Source organism: Vulpes vulpes, chromosome 11, assembly GCF_048418805.1.
Source record: "Vulpes vulpes isolate BD-2025 chromosome 11, VulVul3, whole genome shotgun sequence".
Classification (NCBI taxonomy): Eukaryota; Metazoa; Chordata; class Mammalia; order Carnivora; family Canidae; genus Vulpes; species Vulpes vulpes.
Window position 1 is genome coordinate 28,777,128 of NC_132790.1, and position 19,949 is coordinate 28,797,076.

Below are 19,949 nucleotides of genomic sequence, written 5' to 3' on the forward strand. Positions count from 1 at the left end.
TATCTGGATTTTGCTTCAAACTGTTAGACAAGAAAAAAAAGGTGCAACATTTGAATCACAACTGAATATTTTTATGACATTAAGAGATTATTGAGTATCTGTACCTCTATGGTTTTTAAGTAGATTTGGCACCATGGAGGTCATTATAGGCCTTAGTGAGAGTGGTTGTGATGAGGTGGTGAAGGTAGAAGTAGACTGGAATAGGCTTTCAGGTAAATAGGTAAAAAAAAAAAAAAAAAAAAAAAAACTGGAAGCAGTAAACAGCTATTAAGGACTAGCTTTGAAGGAGGGCAAAGATAGGTTTTAGCTGGAGGCTGACATGGGATCTCTGGAGGGCTTTTGTTTGTAGGGAAAGGGAAAATTAATTTCATTTAAATAGAACATCTGTTTTTTTTGTTGTTGTTGTTGTTTTAATAGAACATTTGAATGCTGCTTGTGATAACTCAGTAGAAAGTAAAATGGAAAGATGCAGTGAAGGTTTCTAAAATGGGACCATGGAAAGGAAACTAAAAGCATGTGAGGGAGCAGGATAATGGGCAAAGGCAAAAATTCATGCAAATCCAAGTAGATTCTTAGATTCAGTAGCAGAAATATGAACCTTCTATTTTATCTGTGTTATGGAAAGCAAAGTAGGTAGGGGATGGTTTCCCCTGAGAAAAACTCAGGGGAAAACATGACAGGTGCAGATTGAAGGGAGAATTGAACATATAACCTGAATAAAAGAAGTTATTTCCAGAGCCAAAAAACAAAGGGGGTTAAAGACCACAGGTTTTTGGAAACAGGAAATGAGTCAATTGAATTGATTAACTCCTGAGGAAATCATTAAAAGAAAGACTGTGGTGGTATTTTCAGTTTGCAAATATTAAATCCTGTCAAGAGCCCATTTGGTCTTTATAACCCTTGACCCAGTAATCCTACCTATGGGAATTCATTCTTAAAAAAAAAAAAAAAAACACGGGCAGACCAGGTGGCTCAGCGGTTTAGCGCCACCTTCAGCCCAGGGTGTGATCCTGGAGACCCAGGATGAGTCCCACATCGGGCTCCCTGCATGGTGCCTGCTTCTCTCTCTGTCTGTGCCTCTCTCTCTGTGTCTCTCATGAATGAATGAATGAATGAATGAATGAATGAATGAATGAATAAATAAATAAATAAATCTTTTTAAAAAACTATCTTTTAAAGGAGAAAGCTAAATGCAGTATTATAGATAAAATTACAGTGTGATTTATAACAGGAAAAGAAAAGCTAAATGATTGAGATGGTTAGTTTTATGTATCAACTTGCTAGGCTATAGTACCCAGTTACCTGATTAAATCTAGATACTAATCTAAATCCCCTGAAAGTATTTGTAGATGTAGTAAATATCTACAAGTCAGTTGACATTAAATGAAGATTATTATTATTATTATTATTTTAGATTTTATTTATTCATTCATGAGAGACAGAGAGAGAGAGAGGGAGGGAGAGAGAAACAGGCAGAGGGAGAAGCTGGCTCCATGCAGGGAGCCTGATGTGGGACTCTATCCCCGGTCTCCAGGATCACACCCTGGGCTGAAAGCAGATTTTTCTTCCTAATCTAATGGTAGGCTTCATCCAATCACAGTTGAATGGCCTCAAGAGCAAATCTGAGGCTTCCCCACAAAAAAAGAATTCTACTGGTTCTGTTTCTCTTACAGAACACTGACTGTTTCAATGCTTAAGGCAAATTATGGAAGATCATCTAAAATCTTACAAGTACTAAGAAATAACATAGGGAAATGTTTATAGGTCAAGAAAAAAGGGCAAACAACAAATTTAGGCTACATTGTGATTACAACTATGTAAACATGTATGTTTATATGGAAGGAAAAAAAGAAACAAAAGTGTTTATTCGTTAGAGAATGGAATCCTGAGTGAATTTTTAATTTATGAATTTAAATGTTGTGAAATAGGGCTATTATTTTTTTTTTTTTTCTTCTTTTTTTTAATTTATTATTTATGATAGTCACACACAGAGAGAGAGAGAGAGAGAGGCAGAGACACAGGCAGAGGGAGAAGCAGGCTCCATGCACCAGGAGCCCGATGTGGGATTCGATCCCGGGTCTCCAGGATCGCTGCCCTGGGCCAAAGGCAGGTGCCAAACCGCTGCGCCACCCAGGGATCCCAGGGCTATTATTTTCAATGGAAGAGAGTTAGTAGCATTATTGTTAAGCCTTATCAAAATTTTGTAGCACTTAAAAAAAAACTAATAATCTAAAAGGAAACTGCCAATTTTGAAATGTTGCCTTGGATATTACTATAAAGAATGGACTCGGGATCCCTGGGTGGCTCAGCAGTTTGGCTCCTACCTTTGGCCCAGGACGTGACCCTAGAGCCTGCTTCTCCCTCTGCCTGTGTCTGCCAGTGTCTCTGCCTCTCTCTGTCTCTCTCTCATGAATAAATAAATAAAATCTTTAAAAAAAAAAAAAAAAAAGAATGGACTCTCTGGAAGGCAAGTATGCCTCAAGGGCCTCAATTCAATGCCATTTTTCAGTAACATAGAATTCTTCAATTCAAGTGGTATGAAGAAAGAACAGAATGGCAAAGCAGCCAATGCTCAACTTGATCAGCTTAAAAATTTCCCACACCCTTAGCTAGCTACTAGCATCAGGGCATGCATTCAACTTTGACTCAGATCAGAGATATTCATACTGGGTAGCTAAATATTTAGCACACTAAGGTTTCTTTTCTCCTGTATTCTCCCAACACCACGCACTGAAAGGATTCTTGTATGTTTATTGAACTTGAGAAAAAACAAATGCTCTCAGTAAAGAAGTCATATGGACCTCAGTTTGATTTCAAACAAAACATATTTATTGAGTGGCTACTCTATTTTAGGAACTATGAATACAATGGTGAGCAGAAAAAGATAATTTTTATTTTAAGGAAAAGGGTACTATATTAAAACTCACTCTTTAGGGTGCCATGCGTTAAATAGAAATAATTCTGTGCAGCTTAGTGTCTGGTACAGCAGATAGATATTATTCAAATAATGCCATAGTGTAATGGGTAAGAGTATGGTTCTTTATAATTGATACAAATGCTGGTGTTTAAGAGTGAAGTGCATTGGTGTCTGCAATTTATTTGGAATGGCTTCAAAATAAAATGGATTGATGAATGGTTTAAGGGATGGACAGATATTCAAATACAACAAAATATTACAGAATCTAAATAATGAATATATGGGTACTCACTGCACATACTCCCTTAATAGTATAATTTTTAAACACACAAAAAAGTTGAAAGTATACTGTGAAATAGTTTCAAGAGGAGTCAACCTACAAGGAAGGATATTTTTTGGTAATGAAAATTTCATCTTTGACCAAGAGATCTACTTAGATATTATAGACACCAAGAGGTAGCCTCAAAACCACTTAATCAATTTATCCATCAATATTTATTTGCTTGTTTGTTCTAGCTGACAGTGATAGAGTATATTCTACACTCAAGATACTATGCAAAAAAAAAGATACTATACTAAAAGTGGTGGCACTATATGGGTGGGTAGTGGCTCTCGGGCACTAATTGTCTTTGTCTATAAAATCTGATTTAAAAATCCTTTCTCAGGGATCCCTGGGTGGCACAGCGGTTTGGCGCCTGCCTTTGGCCCGGGGTGCAATCCTGGAGACTCGGGATCGAATCCCACGTCAGGCTCCCGGTGCATGGAGCCTGCTTCTCCCTCTGCCTATGTCTCTGCCTCTCTCTCTCTCTCTCACTGTGTGCCTATCATAAATAAATAAAATTAAATTTAAAAAATAATAATAAAAAAATATAAATAAAAATCCTTTCTCAGTCTCTCAGAATTAAACAGGATATTGCATAGGGCAGCATTTTGAAAGGTCTCTTCCTACCACACCAACTTTATCAAGTACCATTCACTCTTGTTCCATGTGCACCAGCCATAATGGCTTTTTTTTTAGTTCCTACGTTGAGCTAAACCCGAGCTAATAGAAACATAATATGAGTGGATCCCTGAGTGGCGACGCAGTTTGGTGCCTGCCTCGGGCCCAGGGCATGGTCCTGGAGTCCCAGGATTGAGTCCCACGTCGGGCTCCCTGCATGGAGACTGCTTCTCCCTCTGCCTATGTCTCTGCCTCTAAATAAATAAAATCTTAAAAAAAAAAAAAAAATATATATATATATATATATAATATGAGCCATTAACACAAACCACATACATATGTAATCTTAAATTTTCCAGTAGCTATGGTTTTTTGGGGGTTTTTTTTTGTTTTGGTTTTGGTTTTTTGGTTTTTGGTTTTAAAGATTTTATTTATTTATTCATGAGAGACACAGAGAGAGAGGCAGGCAGAGACACAGGCAGAAGGAGAAGCAGGCTCCATGCAGGGAGCCCGATGCAGGACTCGATCCCGGGTCCCCAGGATCAGCCCTGGGCCGAAGGCAGACGCTCAACTGCTGAGCCACCCAGGCGTCCCTAGCTATGTTTTTAAAAGCTAAAAAAAAAAAAAGCAGGTGAAATTAATTTGAAAATCTATCTTAACCCAATTTATCCAAAATGTTTCAATATATAGTAAACATAAAAAATTAGCTATATTAAATTATTTTTTTCAGCACTAAACCTTCAAAATCTAATATATTATACTTATAGCACACCTCTATTTGAACCAGACACATTTCAAGTGTTCAGTACCCATACCGTCTAGTGGTTACCATCTTGAGCAACATAGCTCTAAACTTTTACCTACTTTCAGGGTCTTTGTACATTTTAAAATGTTCTCTCTGCCTGACATGCTCTACACCCTATTCTCTAAATGGTTAATTTCTATTTATCTTACATATCTTAGTTTAAAAGCATCATCCCCTCAATGAGGCCTTCTCCTTCATCACTCCAAAATTCTCTACATTAGTCCTTTATTTCTTTTGCAGGACTTATCAAAACCTGCAACTATTTATTTGTACATTTAATGCTTTTCTCTGTATTCCCCTCTGGAATGTAAGCTTTATAAGAGCAAGGAAAAGGATCATTTCTGTATTGTTTAGGATTGTATTCTGAGTACTGATCACAATGTTTGGCACACAGGAAGCAACCAATAAATATTTGTAGACTAATTAAGGAATTGATAAATAGATGCACTGCAGAGACGTAATGAGCTTGTATGCAATTGAAAGTATGTGTATTTTGCCATTTCTACGTAGTCTGGGACGTTTACAAAACAGTCAACTTCTGACAATTCTCTGGCAAGCAGCAATAGTTAGAAACATGATATTGGGGGTGCCCAAGTGGCTCCATCCATTAAGTACCCGACTCTTGACTTTGGCTCAGGTAATGATCTCAGGGTCATCAGACTAATCCCCAAGTGGGGCTCAGTGCTGAGCATGGAGCCTGATTAAAATTCTTTCTCCCTCTCCCTCTGCCCCTCTCCCATCTCCACCCCATTCCCCCTACCCCGCTTGCTCACACAAGTGCATGTTCTCTTTCTTTAAAAAAAAAAAAAAAAAAAAAAAAAAAAAAAAAACGATTTTTAGAAAGAAAACAAGCAGTAAATATCTTTTACATTCCCCAAGAAACCAGGAATTTTTTAGAAGTCAGGGGAAAATGAAGGAAGTGCCACTGGTCAAAGCAACACCCAAATGAGGGGCCAACACTAGATTTGGAGATAGATGATATGGATTAAAGACTGCAATTTCCAAACTTGTGGATAGTCAGTTATAATGAGGCTGATGATGTTGATTTGTTCCTGATCTCATTTATCCCCAATAAACAATGACATTGGGAGAAGCAGGTGGCTGAGAAACAGAGAGATCACCAACCCAAACTCATTTTTTAAAAACATTAAAAGAGGGGCATCTGGATGGCTCAGTGGTTGAGCATCTGCCTTTGGCTCAGGTCATGGTCCCAGGGTTCTGGGACCAAGTCCTGCGCCAGGCTCCCCACAGGGAGATGGCTTCTTCCTCTGCCTATGTCTCTATCTCTCTCTGTGTGTCTCTCATGAATAAATAATACTACTGATTACATTTCCACAATGAAACTGCTAGGTTTATTGGCTTGGGTTTTTTTTTTTTTTTCCTTTTTTCTTTTATTCTTCTGTATTCTCAAAAGTCTAAAGAATCTGACTTCAAATCATAGCTGTGCTGCTATACATAGCCTCGGCAATTCAATTAACCTGTTTCCTACTCTTTAATATGGAAATAAAATAATACCTGTCCTAGCTAATCCACAGAGTTGTTGAAAGAATAAAGTGAGATAATATTAGTGAAAATACTTTGTACACTAGAGGCCCTTTACCACCTAGGCCTGGTCTTCCTGTCTTACCGGTAATTCCCCACCTTGTATCCTGTAAGTGTACTAAAATACTCAGGGTTCCCCAAGCATGTTGTCAAGCCTTCTAGTTCTCATACTGCTCTTTCAGGAAGGTTCTTCCTCTCTGCTCTCCTCCCATCCCTCCCCAACTGTGTTTGGTTAACCCCTGTTCATCTCTCAGAACACAATTTAGCTGTCACATTAAGAAGGCTTGCCAGGCCATCCCCATTGCAGGTGGAGTAGATGCCTTTCTTCTGTCTTTACATAGCATAAGCCTGTATCATTTTGGTCTCATAACTGTCTATGGACATGTCTGTTTCTCAGCTATTAGCTTAAGGGTAAAGACCAGATATGATTCATCTATTTCTTCAGAGCCCCTGACAATGCCTGATGCTTAATATGTGTTTAGCAAATGAAATTTAAATGACAATTAAAACATTAGTTTTCATATGGTAGGTACCTAAGACTTTTATGCAAAATACTACAATATAAAGCAATACTTCTCAATCTTGGCTGCATATCAGAATTCTATAAATCTTCTAAAATAGAGATTTCAAGAGATTTTGAATAAGTAGACTTTAGAACCCAGGCAACAGTAATTTTTTTTTTTTTTACATCTTCACAAGTAGTTCAAGTGTATAACCAAAATTCAAAAACACTGCTTTAAATAATTGAGGTCATTAAATTACAACAATTCTACCTAACACTTACATAGCTTAACATACAAAACAATTCATTTCTACACATATTACTTTTTTAATCCAGTATAGTTAACATACAGTGTTATATTAGTTTCAGTTATACAATATTCGTTTTCAATGTATTATTAATTGAATCTTCACAGCTCTGAGTTAGGTATTATTTCTATTTTCCAAACTAAGAAATAGATAATTAAGTAAGTGTTCAAATAGGTCATTGCCTAACTTCAAGTTTAATGCTCTCCCTTCTACATCTATCTCCTTCCTTAGAAAGTGACAGACGATATTGTAGCAACATTCAAAGTATAAGGGAACAATGGTTCAAATGAGAAAGACATGAATTCCAGCTTTGTGGAAATCAAGGAGCGAATAAGGAAAGTTGGGCCTTAAAGAAACAGGTAGGCAGATGAGAATGGAAGTCACACATATTCTATCACTGTCATTTATCACTCCCGGAAGATTCAAAAAGGCAGATCTTGTAAAGAAGGAAAGTGTTCTTGCCAGCCTTACTTGGTACTTACACAGCCTGCAAGGGACAGTGGAAAGGGCTGGAAGTAGAAAAGTGAAGTAAGAAAGTCCCTTAAACAGGAATGAACTTCCCAATTCTTCATGCAGATTACTTCACCCTGACTCCATGAATAAGAGCCAAGACATAACAGACTTGTAACTAAGACTTAGATCAACTTTAGAGAAATAATATCAAAGTCATATTAATGAGGAATCAATGAACTTCTGGTTCTTTCTAGACTTATTTCACACTATTCTTAGGGGATAATCTGGAATATCCTAGCACATAGATCATTTCCCCTGAATCAAAGACTAGGATAGAATGGTGGAGAAAATTACTTAAGAAAGATAAAGCTTAACACAAAACATATGACATGATGTTAATAAATGTATGATAGCAAAGCAAAATGAATATTCAGGCAGTAATGACACAGAACACTGGATAAAGTCTGATCTCTCAGCTTCAGTAGTACAGTGTCATCTTGTGAGTCTGCAATTTCATGACCATCTGACATAGTTAGCAATTTATTTTTTTTTAGTTCAAACTCTGGACTTCAGTCAGGATTTTCTTAGGGGGAAAAGGCTAAAGGGATTAGGAAGCAATCTAAAAACATTTTTCATGCTCCAAAGTTTAGTTTGATAGCTTAAAAGGCAATATGATATAGTGGCAAAAGTGAAGTACTGCACTGAGATCCAAAAACTGTAGTCTTAAACCAATATTTAGTCATTGCTATATTGCAATCATTGCTTAATGATGTGCCTTTGAGCAAACCAAGACTTCTATAATCCAGTCTCCTAACCCGTAAAAAGGAAATACCTATCTCACAAGGCTGTTGTGAAGATTATACAAAAAACACCAGGGAAAGATGTTATTCTTTCCCTGTATGAATGATAAATGTAAATGCATGTAAATCTGTCTTCACTAATCTTTCTGTGCACAAAAAAAGAGAGCAGGCTAAATGAGGAAAAAAAATTATTTTAACTCTCAAAGCAATATACTTGCAAAATATTCCTAGATTCTCTATACAGAAAAATTAAAGCAGCCTGGGTAAGGAACATAATACATAATTGATGGTATCAGGTGAATCTGAACTGGAATGGAGGTCTACGCACTTACTTTCAGCAAAACCTTGAACAAGTTCCCTTTGCCAATCTGAGCCTCAACCTCCTTTTCCATTAAACAGAAATACTAGCAATCATCTTACACACTTATTTTGAAGATTGGAGAAAACTCACAAAATGGTACATAACAAGTGTTCAATAAAAGTTTATAACAACTGCTAACAAATTACACTCTCCAGTTCCTTTATATTCAATATTTTATTTAGTTGCTTTAAGCTAGTCATAGCAATTGTTACTATCTCCATTTTACAGTTGGACAAAATGCACAGAGCTAAAATTATTTCCATAAGATCATATAATAATGAGAGACTAAGGTTCCCTGACCACTCCTCCCACCCCAAATTACATTAGTCCTTAGGAATTAAAATGATATCTATGAAATAGTATGTGCTTTTGAAAATCTTAAGCTTCCTCTTTCCAAAATTAAAAAAAAAAGTTATTTTTCCCTACTCTCTGGTTATGATTTAGAAAGACAAAAAGGGGGGGAAAGTTCATTAAAACCAGCAACAATGGAATTGAAAATTGTCTCAAATTAGCAACTATTGATCCCACCTTGATTTTTTTCATTTTCCCCAACAAAGCCACTGATCTCTTAATTAAAATGTTTCTAACAGTCTGCTTATCAAAATGATACTTATTTGATGAATTATTTCTAAACTGACAAAAAAATTTAGAAAGACAAATTTCTCCTGTCTTCATGAGTATACATCACTTTTTTACCCCTCTATTTTATCCCTTCATTTCGGCATTTATCATACCATGTTGTAATATCTTCAACACCTTGAGGACTTGAACTGCATCCTACATATACTTGAACATCCTGTCCCATCATGGGGCCTTGTACATGGTAGATAAAGACCCAGTAAATGTTGATAAATAAATGAACAAATGAAGCCAATCTCTCGAAGGGAAGTTAGGAACAGAGAAAACTGGATATGGTATCTTAGGGCTAATAGGAAAGTGAAAGAAACAAAATATTTTAAGAGCTTCATAAGGAAAAAAAAAAGAGCTTCATAAGGAAGAGAAACCTTTGTGTGGAGTCAAACAGGCCCTTGTACAGCTTTAAGTATCACTAGAGAAAGACAAAAACCACAGAAGGCCCGGAAGAGACAGTTTCAAGTCAAAAGACTCAAAAATTAGGGTGCTCATGTAGATTTGCAAAACCGGTTGTAAATTCCCAAGAAACAATCCCAGCCCGAGATATTTCAACAGCAGTTTTCAGGTCTTGGCTTAAAGAACTATAGCTGGGGGTAAAAAAAAAAAAAAAAAAAAAAGGAACTATAGTTGAAAAATACTGCAGGCTTTGGTGGAGAAGGACAGATGTAAAATGAAAGAAAAGCGCTAAAATAAATCCCCAAAAATGTTAGAATCCACTTGGATTTGCATATTGGAGTGTGGTTCCTCTTCATTCTGAGAACTATTCTTGAAAAAAACCCAGTGTAACAGCTGGCTGTAAACAGGACTAAATCCTCTTATATTTTTTATTCAACAAATATTTGAGAGCCTGCTATATGCAATCACTACTCTAGGCACTGGGAATAAAGTAGTAAACAAAACAGAACGCTCTCAGGAAGCTTCCAATCTAGTGGCAAAAGATATGTGACAGACAGATGAAATGGAGCATCAAGCAGTAAGTGCTAAGGAAGAAAAAGAAGGGAGTGGGAGAGAGAGTACAAAAGGAAAGAGTGGGAGGGAGCTGGCAAGGAGCTGGTCTTATCAAAAACAGATCATCTAACGCAGTGGTTTTCAAACTTTAACAAGTGTCAGAATCACCTGGAGGCTTGTTATAAAGCACAGGTTTGGAGGCCCCAACCCCAGAGTTTTTCATCTGTAGGTCCGGGATGGAAAAAGTAATTTGCAATTCTATCAAATTCCCAGATTACTTTGATGCTGTTAGTATAGGGGCCACACTTGGAGCTAATTGTTCTAACCCAAAAGATTAGGAAGCCTCTATCCCAGGGGTCTTGATTTGCTTCTTCTTTTTTTTTTAATTTTTATTTATTTATGATAGTCACACAGAGAGAGAGAGAGAGGCAGAGACACAGGCAGAGGGAGAAGCAGGCTCCATGCACCGGGAGCCCGATGTGGGATTCGATCCCGGGTCTCCAGGATCGCGCCCTGGGCCAAAGGCAGGCGCCAAACCGCTGCGCCACCCAGGGATCCCCTTGATTTGCTTCTTTATGTATTCATTCATTCATTTCAAAAACATATTCAGTGCCAGGAACTCTGTTAGTCACTAAAATTAAACAGATCCTGCCTGGCCTCAAGAAATTCACACATTAATAGGGGAAAAAAAAACTCAGATAATTACAATAGAGTACTATAGAGAACTTTGAGACTGGTACATATTATGAGCCAGAAGATAAAAAGCAACCAATTCTATCAAAGTAATAGGAGGACTAACTAAGGAACTGCTTCCCAGAGGTCCAACAAGCACTCTTCCAGGAAGGTAGTAGGTGGAAGGCCAGGATTTCCACTGGAAAGAATAGCACCAGGCAAAAGGAGAGATGAGAAACAGTATGGCAGAGGAGTTATATAGAAAGCGAGGCTGCAAAGGTAAGCAGTAGTTGATCTGAGAGCTTCTTATTTATGCTAAAGAGCTTAAAATTTTATCTTTAGAGGCACCTGGGTGACTCAGTAGTTGAGCATCTGCCTTTGGCTCAGGTCGTGATTCTGGGGGTCTGAGAAGGATGGAGTCCTCCATTGGGCTCACTGCAGGGAGTGTGCTTCTCCCTCTGCCTATGTCTCTGCCTCTCTGTCTCTCATGAATAAATAAATAAAATCTTTTTAAAAATTTATCTTTAGGCAATGGGTAGTTGGGAGGGAGGGAGAAATGATGTGATGGGATATAATTTTATAAAGATCTCTCTGAATACACAGGGCCCTTCTTTCACAAATCGCTTTCTCCAAGCCTCATAAGGTGTGCTTAGTAAATGTATATTTAATTGAACTGAATAAGCTTTCCATCTAGTGCTATCTTATGGATGAGAGGCAGGTCATCACCTTCCCCACAAGACTCACTTTAGCCAGGACAAGACTTGTAAAACAGGTCCAGCAGCCTCAATTACTGCACACTCCTCCTTGTACAACTGGAGTCCCCCAGAGATTAGGGCAAGCCTTCATTGTTTACATGTCTACCTCACCCACTAGACTTTGAGCTCTCTGAAAACAGAGAATGCCTTAATAGACTCTGAATCCCCCTTTATGTTCAATTCTCCATTTGGAAAGGCATGATTATGACGGCCTTTACTGTCTTGAATGTTTAAGCAGCAAACATTGCTGCAAGTATTTTGGAGGAATACTTGAGAAGTTTTTGGTATTTATGAGTGTTGGGAGAAAAGTGTTTTTTGTTTTTTGTTTTTGTTAGGAGACCCAAAACATAGTAGCTTTCTAAACTCCATTAATGTTGGGTAAATGAATGACTGACTAAGCAAATTGTAATTGTAATAACCCCATGATCTCATATAGGTAAAGATATAAACAAGCTTCAGGGTTCATGTTGCCAAAACTCTTTTGAGAAGCAGAGTTTCCAGTTGAAGTGAGGTGGATTTCACATGCATCTGATATAGGATTTCCCAAATAGGAACTAAAAATGTTACAAGTGCCATAAAAATCTTGCCAGGTCTCTGGGGGCCCCAATGAGAAGTTTTGCCTGAAAGGAGTTCGAAGGTGGATACCAGCAAAGACCAGGGGAGGGTGGGGTGATGAAGCAGGCGGTGGGATTATTCAGCGGACTCTTCAAAGCTGGAGTACCTGCTTGATACCTGCGGATTTCTAGAGCTCAAAAAGTCCTGGAATTTTAAGGTTGGAAGTGAGATGCTCAAGGTCACAAAGTATGAAGGTGAAGCCACAAGGTAAGACCAATGAGGCATCTGTTGATTCCTGTTTTCTTCTGACAAAGTCACAGCAGGCAAAATGAAAGGTCATTCTCAGGAACAAGTTTTAAAATACGGGCTAGGGGCGCCTGGGTGCCTCAGTGGTTGAGCATCTGCTTTCCGCTCACGTCGCGCTCCTGGGGTCCCGGGATCAAGTCCCCCAGTCAGGCTCCCCGCGGGGAGCCTGCTTCTCCCTCAGCCTGTGGCTCTGCCTCTCTCTCTGTGTCTCTCCTGAATAAAAAAATCTTTAAAAATAAGTAAGATAGAATATGGGCTAGACTAATGAATTTGAATTTTTATAGGTCACCATAGTACTAAACTTCCCCTTCACCTTTCATTCTTGGGAGAAAAAGTCTCAGACAGTTATCCAAGCAGTTTAACAAACAAAAAGCACTTTGCTCCCGACGCTCATAAATACCAAAAACTTCTCAAGTATTCCTCCAAACTACTCGCAGCAGTGTTTGCCGCTTAAACATTCACGACACCAAAGCCCATCATAATCGTGCCTTTCGAAATGGAGAACTGAACGTAGAGTAACTATAAATCCCTTTTCCTCGTTGGTTTCTAACTCCGCAAGTCAGTATTCCCGGGGTGGGGGAGGGGCCGCGTGAGCGCAGCAGATCCAGCAGGATTTTCAAGGAGGTGAAGCCGAGAGGTGATTCCCCCGGCCTGGACGGGAGGATTTTTTCCCCCCCAGCAGGATGAGTCGGACGCCGCTTTGCGAGGCTCGCCGGTGGCCCGCCGGGTTAGCGCCTGAGGACCGCAAAGTTCGCGAGGGAGGCGGCTCCCCGCCCCAGACCTGCGGGCCCGGCCCCTCCCCCGCCGCGGCCCAGCCTCGGGTACCCCAGCGCCACGACCACCCCGGCCCAGCTGCTGAGAGCCGCGGCCGCCGGGCAGCGCTCAGGGGGCCTTTGTTGGTCCGCCGAGAGCGGTGGCCGCGCCGCACCTTACCTGGCGCCCCGGCCCGCCGCGAGCAATGAATGGCCGCGGCCCCCACCCGCGCCGCCCCCGCCCCCGCGCCCCCGCGCCCGCGCCCCGCAGCCGGCGGCGCCAGGGGCCGCGCGGGAGCCGGCTCTCACCTTCGGCGCTCGCTCGGCTCCGCTCCTCCTCCTCCGCCCCGGTGGCGGCGGTCGCGCCGGGGAGTGAGCGCGCGAGTGTGCGCGAGGGGCCGCCTCACTTTCTCCCTCCCGCCGCCGCCGCCGCCGCCGCCGCGCACCCGGCGCCTCCCCCGCCCTGCGCGTGCCGGGGACTCCCCTCAGGACCGGGCGGGGGTCGGCGAGGGCGCCCGAGGCGGAGAGGCCGCGGGGGGAGGGGCGCCGTGAGGGGCGGGGGCGTGAGGTGGGGGCACAGAGCTCTGGGGGCTCCTGAGAGCGCGGGACCCGGGGAAAGAGGGGTAAGAGTCTGAGGGGAAAGCGTCTGGGAAGCAGGACCGCAGGGCGGCGAGGGAGACCGCGAGGAGGCGGGAGGCGGGCTGTGTGGGAAGCCGTGAGGGGGCGTCTGCCGTGCCGCAGGCACCTCGCGCTCCAGCTGCAGCCGAGGCCCGGCCGCCCGCCCCCGCCCCCGCCCCCCGCTCGCCCGCGGCGGCGCTATTGTACGCCGCCGGCCCGGCCCCAGCGCCTCCCCACCGGCCCCCGCCCGCCGAGCCCGGCCCGCCCCGCCCCGCCTCCCGCAGGTGGGAGGGGGCGGGGAGCGCTGCCCGACCCACGTGAGGAGGCCAACCCGGGCGTGGGGGAGGGCGAGCGCCGGGTGACGTCATCGGCGCATGACGCCAGAGGCTGGGGGATCACCCGGCACCGCGTGATGTCACTGCTCCCGGTCTCTGCTCTCGCCCTGCAGCCTCTTCTGCCGCAGACGTCTTCGCGCGCGGCCAGGAAGGTTCTGGTTTGGGGGATGATTTGTTGCGGCGTCAGTGGTGTGCGTAGCCTACGGTCCAAAAAGACGGCTAACTAACCCCATAGTTTTGTGGTCCTCTTCAGGTTAAAGAGCACCAACCGCATCTGCTAGCTCACTGTCAAGAGCTAAATTTGAAAGCCACTACATATCCTGCGACCTCAAAGCCAGACGTTTGTTCTACTGCTTGTTTTTTCGTGGGGAGAGGCGCGGGGTTGGGAGACCTTGTGAGCTGATACAGTGGGTTTCCTTTCCCATTTTTCTCTTACCTCGCAGGCTACGTTCAACCCAGACCTTTCCTCTGAGCTCAGATTCTGTATTTCCTAATACCTCCTGGACAGCATCACTTGCATACCCCACTGTATCTCAGATTCCAGATGTGCAGAACTGAGACATTACTGACGAAGAAGGGTCTGGAATCAGATTGTCTTGCTTCAGTTCGCAGCGACACTATCTTTAGTGTTGAGACCTTAACGTTTCCAAGCCACAGTTTCTGCTTAATAAATAGTGCTGGTGCATCCTTAACTCCATCTCTCTGTGTCTGTTTTACCATAATAGGAACTGCAACCTATTATCATCTCCCCCAAACTTACTACTCCTGTTACTTTCTGGTCTCGGTGAATAAACCACCATCACCCAATCCACTATGCCAGAAACCAGGACGTAGCCCCCATTCTTACTCCATCAACACCCTTATCAAGTCAGCCGCCAACTTTAGAAGACTCTGTAGAGTCTCCTAAATATTTCTCAAGCTCTTGCCTTTCTCTTCACTTACCATCACCTGATCCATTGGAGCAGCTTTCAGTCTTCAAATTCAATCCATTCTTGCTGGTGATAGAGAAAGCTTTTAAAACCACAAATCTAATGATGCTTTCCCCTGTTTAAACACTCTGAAAGGTTTTTGTTTCTTTCAGGATGAAGTCCAAACTCGTTAACTTGGCACTGTACAACCTTGGTGCTTACACCAGCCTTTCTAGCTTCCTCTCACATAGAATATCTTTTGTTCCAGCCACACTGAAATGCTATTTAATGTTCTTTCAGTGCAGGTTTCTTCATGTCTCTGAGCCCTTCTATCTTTAATCTCACTGGCCAACACCTATTCATTCTACAAAACCCAGCTCAGATGTCATGTTCATGTATTCACTCCACTAATATTTTCTAATATTTCTTAAAAGCCTTGCAATGTTGTAATCCTATGGTATTTTCATGCCTTTTGTGGCATGTAGCAGTCTCTACATGCAAATTGTATTTGTCTAACTTTCTGAGCTCCTTGAATGCAACTCATATTCCTATCCATACTATCCTTTTTTTTTTTTTTTTTTTTCTTGAGAGATAGAAGGAGAGACAGAGCCAAAGACACAGGCAGAGACAGAGCCAGAGGCACAGGCAGAGGGAGAAGCAGGCTCCATGCACCGGGAGCCCGACGTGGGATTCGATCCCGGGTCTCCAGGATCGCGCCCTGGGCCAAAGGCAGGCGCCAAACCGCTGCGCCACCCAGGGATCCCCTCCTATCCATACTATCCTTATTCCCAGTATCTAAAACGGTGCTTGACACATAGAATAAATATGTTATAAAAATGTATTTAATAAAAAAATGTATTTAATAAGTGTTCACATACTGCTCACTATGTGCCAGATACTGTTCTAAGTACTGTCTCCTTTAAGCCTCCAATAACCCTGTGAGATAGAGTACTATTATTCCCTTCCTCCATTTTATTGTTGAGGAAACTGAGGTGCAGAGGGGTTAACTTAACCCAAGGTCATAATCTACCAAATTAATTCTAATCTAAATGGTTTTCGCTTGGTCTCTGTGGTGGGCAGAATAATGGCTCCCCCAAAATGTTCATATTCTAATCCCAAGAGCCTATAAATATATTACCTTCCATGACAAAAGGGATTTTTGTGGTTAAGGATCTTGAGGGGAGGAGGTTATTCTGGATTATCTAGGTGAATGCAATGTAAACACAAAGGTCCTTAAAAGTGAAGGGGGGAGGGGCTTTGAAGAGGGAGGTGGAAGTCTGAGGAAGAAGTAGATTCACCTACAGAGGAAGTCAGATGTGAGAGGTGATTCGATGTGAGAAGCCACCCTTTGAATACAGAGGAATAAAGATACCAGCTAAAGAATAAAAACTCTGAACACCAGAAAAGGCGAAAAAACAGATCCTTCCTCAGAGCCTCCAGAAAGGAATGGAGCCCTGTTGACACCTTGATTTTAGTCCAATGACACCCATTTTGGATTTCTGAACCACAGAACTGTATAATAATGAGTGTGTGTTGTTTTAGACCACTACATTTGTTACAACAATAATAGGAAACTAATAGTGTCAAATTAAGGATGACTAAGGTGCCTGGGTGGCTCAGTCAGTTAAATGTCTAACTTCAGCTCAGGTCATCATCTCAGGGTCTTGGGATCAAGCCCAGAGTTGAGCTCCCTGCTCAGCTGGGAGTCTGCTTCTCCCTCTCTCTCTGTCCCACCTCCCTCTTGCACTCTCTCTCTCTCTCTCTTTCAAATAAAATCTTTTTAAACATCAAGGGTATCGGGATCCCTGGGTGGCTCAGTGGTTTAGCACCTGCCATCAGCCCAAGGCGTGATCCTGAAGTCCCGGGATCGAGTCCCACATCAGGCTCCCTGCATGGAGCCTGCTTCTCCCTCTGCCTGTCTCTGCCTCTCTCTCTCTCTCTCTCTCTGTGTGTGTGTGTGTCTCTCATGAATAAATATAATATTTTTAAAAAAAAAAATCAAGGGTGTTTGCTCTATGCTAACAATTGGAGGGGACTACTTGCTAGAGATGCAAGGTTCTTAGTTGCATCTACTCAAGTGTCTCTCTCAGGCCTCAGGGTCCCACTCCTTACCTATAGGAACACTCACGTTAGCATAAGAGAACATTCAAAGGATCGCTGCCACCCTAAATGTTATGTTCTGAGCCTGATTTTTCAGCGTCTGCTCAACAGAAGAGGGTTCTTTAAAAATCTTTCATGGAGGTCTTCTGGAGTTCATACCATGTCCTGAATTGACAGGTGGATGGATGATCTGATCCTGAAATTCCCTTTCTTCAAGGCCTTTTTTTTTTTTAACTGAGATTTATTGATTGATTGATTGATTGATTGATTGATTTAAAGCAGGGATGAGCAGAGGAAGAGGAAGAAAAAGAGACTCTTTAGTTTTTTGGGGTTTTTTATTTATTTATTTATGATAGTCACACAGAGAGAGAGAGGGAGGGAGAGAGAGAGAGAGGCAGAGACACAGGCAGAGGGAGAAGCAGGCTCCATGCACCGGGAGCCCGACGTGGGATTCGATCCCGGGTCTCCAGGATTGCGCCCTGGGCCAAAGGCAGGCGCTAAACCGCTGTGCCACCCAGGGATCCCGAAAAAGAGACTCTTAAACAGGCTCCATGCCCAGTATGGAGCCCAATCTCACAACTCTGAGATCATGACCTGAGCCAAAATCAAGAGTTGGATGCTTAACCAACTGAGCCACCCAGGCACCCTAAGGCTTTTTTTTAAATAAACTTTTTTTTTTTTTTTTTACTAAACTCTATGCCCAACACGGGGCTTGATCTCACAACCCTGAGATCAAGAGTCACATGCTATACTGACTGAGCAAGTCAAGTGCCCCTTTCTTTAAGACTTTTAAGATAGTTAATAAAATAAATCCAGCCAACTCCTTGAAATTATAATTAGCATTACCCTATACCATTCAAGAGCTAGAGCATGCATTCCCAATTAGGGCCAATATCTCCCCCAGTGATGTGAAAATTTGTTCTTTGTTTTAAAGTTTTTATTTAAATTCCAATTAGTTAATATATAGTGTAATACTAGTTTCAAGTGTACAGTTTAGTAATTCAATGCAAGAATTTGTTCTAAGGTGGGATAAAAAATCTTAGGTATTACAATGATTTGGTACATGTATATATTGTGAAGTAAATGCCACCATATAAGTTAACATCTATTACCACAAATAGTTATAAATTTTTTCTTGTTATGAGAACTTTCAAGATCTATTCTCTTAGCAACTTTCAAATATACAAAATAGTATTGTTAACTATGGTCACCATGCTATACATTACATCCTCAGGACTTTATCTTGTAACTCTAAGTTTGTACCCTTAGACCACTTTTACCCCTTTTGTACATTCTCCCACCTGGGGATCTTTTAATTTAATTTAATTTAATTTTTTTCTCCTTAGGAGGGTGATTTTTTTTTTTTTTTTTTTTAGTGTTGAGAATCCCTATACTAGAGCTACTGCATAATTATGCATTCTGCATAATTTTTCTGTTTGTACTTCCCACAGATGAAGAGCTGAGTCATGACAGCATAGAATATCAGGAGCCATCACCAACCATTGAGTCCTTGTTGCCATCTGATCAGCAAGTAACTCAGTTCCATAATTCTATCCTGAGAGTGTTCACTCTGGGGTCACTCCTCGTATCATCTACCCAAGTTTAGGTTTCCAAAAAAACTGAGCCTGAGTTTGGGTGCAGGTAGTTTATTTGGGAGGTGACCTTAAGAGACAGGAATGAAATAAGGAAAAGGGAAAGTCAATGTAGAGTGTGTTATTGAGGGTCTTACTTCTGCCAGAACCTCAGAGAAACATAAAGAATACCTCCTGAAATAGACCACCTGAAAGATAAGAGCTTTTCTCCAATGGCTTCCATCTCTCTTTGAGTGAGGATTGTCCTCAGAACTGTTGACTCCCTTGAATTCTGTGGCTTTGCTTGCAGGTCTAGCAAGCAACTGTGGATATTGGAGAAGATCCTGGGACAGAAAAAGGAAAAATGTGAGGTATATACTTGAGGTCACATGTGAGCAGCAGGAAGAGAGTTGGACCATCTATAACAATTGTGGCTGAAATCAGAGGTGGGCTAAGGAATTGTGACAGGTACCAGAGATGTCTACTGACAAACTAAGCATGTTTCATTTATAGGTTCACATTATCAAATCCGCTTTAGGAGATAATGCCAAAATTATTTTCCAAAATAATTGAACCAATTTACATTCCCACTAGCAGTGTATGAGTGTTCCAGTTATCTCACATCCCCGCCAATACTTGATGCTATCAAATCTTTGTTATTTCAATCATTCAAATGAGTGTGTAGTGGTATTGTATTGTTACTTTAATTGGCACTCCTTTGATTACTAATAAGGTTGAAAACCTGTTCATAAGTTTATTGGTCATTTGGATATTCTCTTTTATGAAATACCAGTTCAGATCTTTTGCTTAATTTTTTAAGGTTTATTTATTTATTTTTTAAAGTAATCTCTATACCCATCATGGGGCTTGAACTCGACCCCAATATCAAGAGTCACATGTTCTTCCAAATGAGTCTGCCAGGCACCCTACTTTGCTCAATTTTTTTTTCAGAGTGCTTTTTTTTATTTTTATTTTATTTTTTTTTTATTTATGATAGTCACAGAGAGAGAGAGAGAGAGGCAGAGACATAGGCAGAGGGAGAAGCGGGCTCCACGCACCGGGAGCCCGACGTGGGATTCGATCCCGCATCTCCAGGATCGCGCCCTGGGCCAAAGACAGGCGCTAAACCACTGCGCCACCCAGGGATCCCTAAAAAGATTTTATTTAT

At 41.6% G+C, this 19,949-nt stretch overlaps 1 protein-coding gene across 4 annotated transcripts in view; it reads right to left on the reverse strand.

Annotated features, from left to right (window-relative positions):
- PAK1 (p21 (RAC1) activated kinase 1) overlaps positions 1-14,041 on the reverse strand; it is a 144,709-nt gene extending 130,668 nt beyond the window's left edge. Inside the window, exon 1 of one of the 4 annotated variants that reach the window (XM_072725984.1) lies at positions 13,559-14,041. The gene's annotated coding sequence lies outside the window, so the exon portion shown is untranslated. The remainder of the gene's footprint in view (positions 1-13,558) is intronic. The other 3 variants (XM_072725981.1, XM_072725983.1, XM_072725982.1) reach the window with 3 other exon arrangements.
- Between the last annotated feature and the right edge of the window lie 5,908 nt (positions 14,042-19,949).